This window comes from Vulpes vulpes, chromosome 13 (genome assembly GCF_048418805.1).
Source record: "Vulpes vulpes isolate BD-2025 chromosome 13, VulVul3, whole genome shotgun sequence".
Classification (NCBI taxonomy): domain Eukaryota; kingdom Metazoa; phylum Chordata; class Mammalia; order Carnivora; family Canidae; genus Vulpes; species Vulpes vulpes.
The window spans coordinates 128,791,572-128,800,997 of NC_132792.1; positions in this window are offsets into that span (position 1 = coordinate 128,791,572).

Consider the following 9,426-nt stretch of genomic DNA (forward strand, 5'->3'; position numbering starts at 1 on the left):
CTAAGTAATCTACCTCAAGGCATATAAACTTCAATTCATTCCAAGTGGACCACAGAAAAAATTCTAACATATAAATCTAACCATTTCACATTCTTGTGTAAAATCCATCCATTACTTTAGGTTACACAAAACGATCTGATCACTACCACTTCAGTTTCATTCTATAGCTGTATATATGATTGCTTCTCTAAGAAGAGTACCCAGTTTCCATTTAGAAATCCATGGGCTTACAGGGAAGCTGATGCCACCCACCCTTACCCCATAGCTAGTATGTGTGACTTAATACAGAAATACTATTTCAAGACTGTGCGTATAGGGCAGCCCCGATGGCGCAGCGGTTTAGTGCCGTCTGCAGCCTGGGGTGTGATCCTGGAGACTTGAGATCAATTCCCACGTCGGGTTCCCTGCATGGAGCCTGCTTCTCCCTCTGCCTCTCTCTCTCTCTCTCTCTCTCTCTCTCTCTCTCTCTGTGTGTGTGTGTGTCTCAATAAGTAAGTGAAATCTTTAAAAAAAAAAAATGTGCATAGAAGGAGCACCTGGGTGGCTGAATGGTTGAGCATCTGCTTTTGGCTCAAGTCGTGATCCTGGAGTCCTAGGATCAATTCCTGCATCAGGTTCCTCGCAGGAACCTGCTTCCTCCTCTACCCCTCTCTCTGTGTCTCTCATGAATGAATAAATAAAATATTAAAAAATAATGTGCATATAACCTCTGGTAGTTCAAATCGTGGATATAGAATTTCATGCACAAAGTCTCTGGGTAGGGTGGTAGATGGATAAACGGCCTGGAATACTAGAGGTCAATTTAGCACCATGAGGAAAGCCCACTAAAGGCAATCTAGCCTCTGCAGGGCAAGCGTGTGTCCTAGGGTAATAACATGAGCATTGCATGAAATTATTCCTGAAGGCTATATTATTTTGGAAATTTTCAGTTATGTGAGTAAATAAACTCATTTCATTATTTAATATATTTAAATTGAGATTTATATAAGTAGGTACTCTTTTCATTGATTGAAAGACCCAATATTATTAAGGTGTCAATTCTTCCTAATCAGATCTATAGATTCAGCAGTCCTAATCAAAATCCCAGCAATGTATTTTGTGGACATTGACAAATTAACTCTAAAGATTGTAGAAAGGCAAAAAATTTATTATAAATCACAGTAATTGGGAATCCCTGGGTGGCTCAGCGGTTTAGCGCCTGCCTTTGGCCCAGGGCGCGATCCTGGAGTCCCGGGATTGAGTCCTGCGTGGGGCTTCTGCATGGAGCCTACTTCTTCCTCTGCCTGTGTCTCTGCCTCTCTCTCTCCCTATGTCTATCATGAATAAATAAATAAAATCTTTTAAAAAATAAAAAATAAATCACAGTAATTAAGACAGTGTGGTATTGGGACGCCTGGGTGGCTCAGCCAAAGGCAGACGCTTAACCATTCAGCCACCCAGGTGCTCCTTACCTGCAGATGCCTTTGGCTCAGGATCTGATCCTGGAGTTCCAGGATGGAGTCCGGCATCAGGCTTCTGCAGGGAGCCTATGTTTCCCTCTACCTGTATCTCTGCTTCTCTCTCTCTATGTCTCTCATGAATAAATAAATGAATACATCTTAAAAAAAAAAAAAAAAGACAATGTGGTATTGTTAAAAGAATAGACAGATAGGGAAGCCTGGGTGGCTCAGTGATTGGACGTCTGCCTTTGGCTCAGGGAAGTGATCCCCGATTCCCGGGATTCAGATCAAGTCCCACATCAAGCTCCTTGCATGGAGCCTGCTCCTCTGCCTGTGTCTCTGTGTCTCTTTCTGTGTCTCTCATGAATAAATAAATAAAAACTTAAGGAAAAAAAATAGACAGATAGAAAAATACAACAGAAAAGAGAGCCCAGGACGGCCCGGGTGGCTCAGCAGTTTAGCACTGCCTTGGGCCTGGGGTGTGATCCTGGAGACCCGGGATTGAGTCCCACGTCAGGCTCCCCGCATGGAGCCTGCTTTCTCCCTCTGCCTGTTTCTGTGCCTCTCTCTGTCTCTAATGAATAAATAAATAAAATCTTTAAAAAAAAAAAAAAGAAAGAAAGAAAAGAGACCCCAGAAATAGATCCACATAAATACAGGCAATTGATCTTTGACAACAAACAAAGGTAATTCAATGGAGAAAAGAGAATCTTTTCAACAAACGCTGCTGGAACAATTGGATTTCTGGATGCAAAACAAAACAAAAGACAAAAAAATGTATGCATAGAACTTAAACCTATAAAGAGAGACTTCTGGAGAAGATAGTGGACTAGGAGGATCATAGGTTCATCTCATCCCATATACACCTAGATAACACTGACATCAGTGCAACTAACCCAGAAAATGACCCAAAGCCTAACAGAACAAACTGTCCACAGTTAAATATCCAGAGGAAGCTACACAAAAAAATGATAGGAAAGGGGGCACCTGGGTGGCTCAGTGGTTAAGCATCTGCCTTTGGCTCAGGTCATTATCCCCAGGTCCTAGGTTTGAGTCCTGAATCCTGCTCCCTGCAGGGAGCCTGCTTCTTCCTCTGCCTATATCTCTGCCTCTCTCTCTGTGTCTCTCATGAATAAGTAAATAAAATCTTTAAAAAAAAAAATCCCAGATCTAGGGAAGGAAATAGATCTCCAAATCCCGGAGACACAAAGAACTCCCATCAAAATCAACAAGAGGAGAGCCACACCAAGACAGACTATAATGAAACTTGCGAATTTTAGTGATAAACACAAAATCTTTTTTATAATTTATTTAAATTCAATTTTCCAACATATGGTACAACACACAGTGCTCATTACATCATGTGCCCTCCTTAATCCTATCACCCAGTTACCACATTACTCCACCCACCTCCCCTTCTACAACCCTTTGTTTCTCAGAGTTAGGAGTCTCTCATGGTTTGTCTTCCTCTTTAATTGTTCCCCACTTAGTTTCCCTCCTTTCTCTGATGGACACTTTCAATATTTCTTATACTCCACATATGCCTGAAACTGTATGATAACTCTCTTATTTCACTCACCATAATAACCTCTAGTTCCATCCACATCGATGGAAATGGTAAATATAAATCCTTTCTGATGGCTGAGTACTATTCCATTGTGTATATATACCACATCTTCTTTATCCATTCATCTATTGAAAGACATTACGGCTCCTTCCACAGTTGGGCTATTGTGGACATTGCTGCTATGAACATTGGGGTGCAAGTGTCCCATCATTTCACTACATCTGTATCTTTGGGGTAAATACCCGGGAGTGCAATTGCTGGATCATAGGTAGCTCTATTTTTAAAGTCTTGAGGAACCTCCACACTGTTTTCCAGAGTGGCTGTACCAGCTTGCATTCCCACCAACAGTGCCAAAGGGTTCCCCTTTCTCCACATCCTCTCCCACATTTGATGTTTCCTGTGTTGTTAATTTTAGCCATTCTCACTGGTGTAAGGTGGTATCTCATGGTGGTTTTGATTTGTATTTTCCTGATGGCAAGTGACAAGGAGCATTTTTCCATGTGCCTGTAGGCCATGTGTATCTTTTCTTTGGAGAAATGTCCATTCATGTCTTCTGCCTATATGACTGGATTGTTTGTTTCTTGGGTGTTGAGTTTGATAAGTTCTTTATACATCTTGGATACTAGCCCTTTATGTGATGGTATGTCATTTGCAAATATCTTTTCCCATTCTGTCAGTTGTCTTTTAGTTTTGTTGACTGTTTCCTTTGGTGTGCAGAAGCTTTTTATCTTGATGAAGTCCCAATAGTTCATTTTTGCTTTTGTTTCCTTTACCTTAATAGATGTGTCTTGCAAGATCCTAGCTGTGGCCAGGATCAAAAAGGTTGTTGCCTGTGTTCTCCTCTAGGATTTTGATGGATTCTTGTCTCACATTTAGAACTTTCAACCGTTTTGAATTTATCTTTGTGTATGGTAAGAAAATGGTCCAATTTCAGTTATCTGTGTGTGGCTGTTCAATTTTCCTGACACCATTTATTGAAGAGACTGTCAGTTTTCACTGGAGATTCTTTCCTGCTTTGTCAAAGATGGGTTGACCATAGAGTTGAGGGTCGATTTCTGGATTCTCTATTCTGTGCCAATGATCTATGTGTCTGTTTTTGTGACAGTAACAGACTGTCTTGATAATCACAGCTTTATAGTATAGCTTGAAGTCAGGCATTGTGATCCCCCCAGCTTTGGTTTTCCTTTTCCACATTCTTCTGGCTATTTGGGATCTTTTCTGGTTCCTTACAAATCTTAGGATTATTTGTTCCAGTTCTGTGAAAAACGTTGATGGTATTTTGATAGGCATTGTATTGAATGTGTAGATTGCCCTGGGTAGCATAGACATTTTCACAATATTTATTCTTCCAATCCATGTGCGTGGAATGTTTTTTCCATCTCTTTATGTCTTCCACAATGTCTTTCATAAGTGTTCTGTAGTTTTTAGAGTATAGATCCTTTACCTCCTTGGTTAAGATTATTCCTAGGTATCTTATGGTTTTGGGCATAATTGTAAATGGCATTGATTCCTTAATTTCTCTTTCTTCAATCTCATTGTTAGTGCATAGAAATACAAATTTCTTTGCATTGATTCTGTATCCTGCCATGTTGTTAAATTCCTGTGTGAGTTCTAGCAATTTGGGAGTGGAGTCTTTTGGGTCTTCTTCTTCTTCCTTTTTTTTTTGTTTTTCAAGATTTTGTTTATTCATTCATGAGAGACATACAGAGAGAGGAAGAAACATAGGCAGAGGGAGAAGCAGGCTCCCTGTGGGGAGCCCGATGCAGGATTCAATCCCTGGAACCCAGGATCATGATGTGAGCCAAAGGCAAACTCTCAACCAGTGAACCACCCAGGTCCCCCTCTTCTGGGTCTTGTATATACAGTATCATGTCATCTGAGAAGAGAGACAGTTTGACTTCTTCTTTGCCAATTCGAATGCCTTTTATTTCTTTTGTTGCCTGATTGCTGAGGCTAGGCCTATTCTAGTACTATGTTGAATAACAGTGGTGAGAGTAGACACCTGTCATGTTCCTGATCTTAGGGGAAAGACTCTCCATTTTTCCCCCATTGAGAATCATATTCACTGTGGGCTTTTCATAAATGGCTTTTAAGATATGTAGAATGTTCCTTCTATCCCCACACTTAGAAGATTTTTAATCAAGAATGGATGCTGTATTTTGTCAATGCTTTCTCTGCATCTATTGAGATCATATGGTTCCTGTCTCTTCTTTTATTGATGTGATCTATCATATTGATTGTTTTACAAATGTTGAACCACCCTTGCATCCCAGGGATAAATCCCACTTGGTTGTGATGAATAATCCTCTTAATGTATTGTTGGATTTTATTGGCTAGGATCTAATTTTTTAAATTTTTGCATCTGTGTTCATCAGAGATATTGGTCTGTAATTTTCCTTTTTAGTGGAGTCTTTGTCTGGTTTTGGAACCACTGCAATGCTGACCTCATAGAATGAGTTTGGAAGTATTCCTTCCATTTCTATTCTTTGAAATATCTTTAGTATAAATGGTATTGTTTCTTCTTTAAATGTTTGGTAGAATTCCACTGGGAAGCCATCTGGCCCTGGACTATTGTTTCTTGGGAGGTTTTTATGACTACTTCAATTTCCTCACTGGTTATGGTCTGTTCAGATTTTCTATGTATTCCTGTTTCAGTTTTGGTAGTTTGTAGGCTTCAAGGAATGCATCCATTTCTTCCAGATTGCCTAATTTGTTGCCATATGGTTGCTCATAATACATTCTTAAAATTGTTGGTATTTCCTTGGTACTGGTTGTGATCTCTCCTCTTTCATTCATGATTTTATTAATTTGAATCTTGTCTCTTTCTTTAACAAGTTTGGCTAGTGGTTTATCTATCTCATTAATTCTTTCATAGAAGTAGCTTCTGATTTCACTGATCTGTTCTACAGTACTTCTGGTCTCTATTTCATTGAGTTCTGCTCTAATCTTTTTTTTTAATATTTATTTATTTATTTACTTATTCATGAGAGACACACAGAGAGAGGCAGAGACACAGGCAGAGGAGAAGAAGGCTCCCTGTGGGAGCCCAATGTGGTACTCAATCCCAGAACTCCAAGATCACGCCCTGAGTGGAAGGCAGATGCTCAACCACCTAGCCACCCAGGCACCCCTGCTCTAATCTTCATTATTTCTCTTCTCCTGCTTGGTTTAGGCTTTATTTACTGTTTTTTCTCCAGCTCCTTTATGTGTAAAGTTAGCTTGTATATTTGAGATTTTTTGCAATTTTTCAAGAGAGGCTTGTATTGAGATGTGTTTCCCTCTTAGGTCCACCTTTGCTGTATCCCAAAGATTTTGAACAGTTGTGTGTTCATTTTCTTTAGTTTCCATGAATCTTTTTAATCCTTCTCTAATTTCCTGGTTGACCCATTGATCTTTAGTAGGATGCTCTTTAACCTCCAAGCATTTGAGTTCCATCCAAATTTCTTCTTGTGATTGAATTCTAGTTTCAAAGCACTGTAGTCTGAAAATATGCAGGGAATAATCCCAGTCTTTTGGTATTGGTTGAGACCTGATTTGTGACCCAGTATGTGGTCTATTCTGGAGAAAGTTGCATATGCACTTGAGAAGAATGTATATTCTGTTGCATTAGTATGGAATGTTCTGTATATATCTGTGAAATCCATTTGGTTCAGTGTGTCATTCGAAGCCCTTGTTTCTTTTTTTTTAAGATTTCACTTATTTATTCATGAGAGAGAGAGCGAGAGAGAGAGAGAGAGAGAGAGAGAGAGGCAGAGATATAGGCAGAGAGAGAAGCAGGCTCAATGCAGGAGTCTGTCGTGGGACTTGATCCCAGACCTAGGATTATGCCCTGAAACAAAGGCAGATGCTCAACCACTGAGCCACCCAGACATCCCACAAAGCCCTTGCTTCTTTGGTGATCTTCTGCTTAGAATATATGTCTCTTGTTGAGAGTGGAGTGTTGAAGTCTCCCACTTCTAATGTAGTATTATCTATGTAGCTGTTTACTTTGGTTATTAATTGGTTGAGATAATTGCCTGATCCCACATTAGGGGTATAAATATTCACAATTGTTATTCCTTTTTGTTGGAAAGACCCTTTAAGTATGATATAGCATCCCTCTTCATCTCTTATCACAGTGTTTGGTTTAAAACCTAATTTAGGGATGCCTGGGTGGCTCAGCCATTAAGTGTCTGCCTTTGGTTCAGGGCATGATCCTGGAGTCCTGGGATCGAGTCCTACATCAGACTCCCTGCATGGACCCTGCTTCTCCCTCTGTCTATGTCTCTCTCTCTCTCTCTCTCTCTCTCTCTCTCTCTCTGTGTGTGTGTGTGTGTGTGTGTGTGTCTCAAATGAATAAATAAATAAAATCTTTAAATAATAATAATAAAATCTAATTTATCTGATATGAGGATTGCTACCCCCAGCTTTCTTTTGAGGCCTATTTGCATGGTAAATGGTTCTCCATACCCCTCATTTTCAGTCTGAAGATGTCCTTATTTCTAAAATGAGTCTCTTGTAGACTGCATATAGATGGGTCTTGCTTTTTTATCCAGTCTGATACCCTGTGTCTTTTGACTGGATCATTTAGCCCATTCACATTCAGAGTAACTATTGAAAGATATGAATTTAGTCTCATAGTGTTACCTATACAGTCTCCATTTCTGCAGATTTTTTTTGGGCCTCCTCTTCACTTATAGGGTTCCCCCAAATATTTCCTGCAGAGTTGGTTTGGTGGTCACATATTCTTTCACTTTCTTTCTATCCTGAAAACTCTTTATCTCCACTTTTATTCTGAATAACAGCCTTTCTGGATAAAGTATTCTTGGCTGCATGTTTTCTTGTTTAGTACTCTGAATATATCATGCCAGCCTTTTCTGGCCTGCCAGTTCTCTGTCGATAGGTCTGCTGTTAATCTGATATGTCTCCACATATAAGTTAGGAATCTCTTGTCTCAAGCTGTTTAGGATTTTCTCTTTATCCCTGAAATTTTATAGTTTCACTATTATATGTCAGGTTGTTGACTAGTTTTTTTAAAGATCTTGTTAAAATCTCCAAGACAAAAGAAGCCCTTAACTTAGAAGGGAAAACCTATCAGGCTAGTAGGATACTTTTTAAAAGAAACTTGGCAGATCAGAAGGGAGTGGCATGATATATTCAAACTGCTGAATGGGAAACATTTGAAGCCAAGAACTCTATCCAGCAAGGCTATCATTCAGAATAGAAGGAGACATTAAGAGTTTTCCATTCCAACAAAAACTAAAGGAGTTCATGATCACTAAACCTACCCTGCAAGAAATATTAAAGGGGACTTTTTTGAGTGGAAAAGAGAGACCAAATGTGAAAGTATAAAGATAGGACACGCAAAAAACACAAAAACAGGGGGTGGGGGGAGAGTATTTCTCTAAACATCGGTGAAGGAATTCACACACACACAAAAGGATACATACATATACCTAAAACATGGAGAGAAGAGGAGAAAAGAATGGAATCAAACTCAAAAGATTATCAACTTAATAAAATACTGCTATATGTAGAAGAGGGTATATACAAACCTAATGGTATAACATGCAAAGAATAAAGAGAAAGTAAGCTAAATATGTTACTAAGCACTAATTAACATGCAAAGAATAAAGAGAAAGTCAGCTAAATATGTTACTAAGGAAAATCAGCAAAACATGAAAAAGAGAAAGACAAGGAAGAATCTGAGAAAAGCTTCAGGAACAATAACAAAACAAGTAATAAAATGGCAATAAATACATATCTATCAATAATTAGTTTGAATGTAAATGGACTAAACACTCAAATAAAATCTATAGGTGACAGAACAGATTAAAAAAATAAGGTATATGCTGCCTATGAGAGACTCATTTTAGACCTTAAGACATCTACAGACTGAAAGTCAGGGAATGGAGAGACATCTGTCATGCATATGGATGTCAAAAGAAAGGGTATACTTATTTTGGAAAAAATAGACTTTAAAACAAACACTATAACAAGAGACAAAGAAGGACCCTATATAATAATAAAGGGGACTATCCAACAGGAATATATAACGATTGTAAATATTTATGCCCCCAACATGGAAGCATCCAAATACATAACACAATTAATAAGCATGTAGGAACTAATAGATACTAATACTATACGATAATAGTAGAGAGATTTAACACTCACATACATTGAAGATCATCCAAACTGAAACTCAACAAGAAAACAGTGGCTTTAAATGACACACTGGAATAGATTGATTAAACAGGCATTTTCAGAACATTCCATCCTAAAACAGCAAAATACTCATTCATTTCAAGTGCACATGGAGCATTCTCCAGAATAGATCACATATCAGCCCACACAACTAGCCTCAAGTAATTCAAGAATGTTGAAGTCATACCATGCATCTTTTCTGACCATGATGCTATGACACTAGAAGTCAACCAC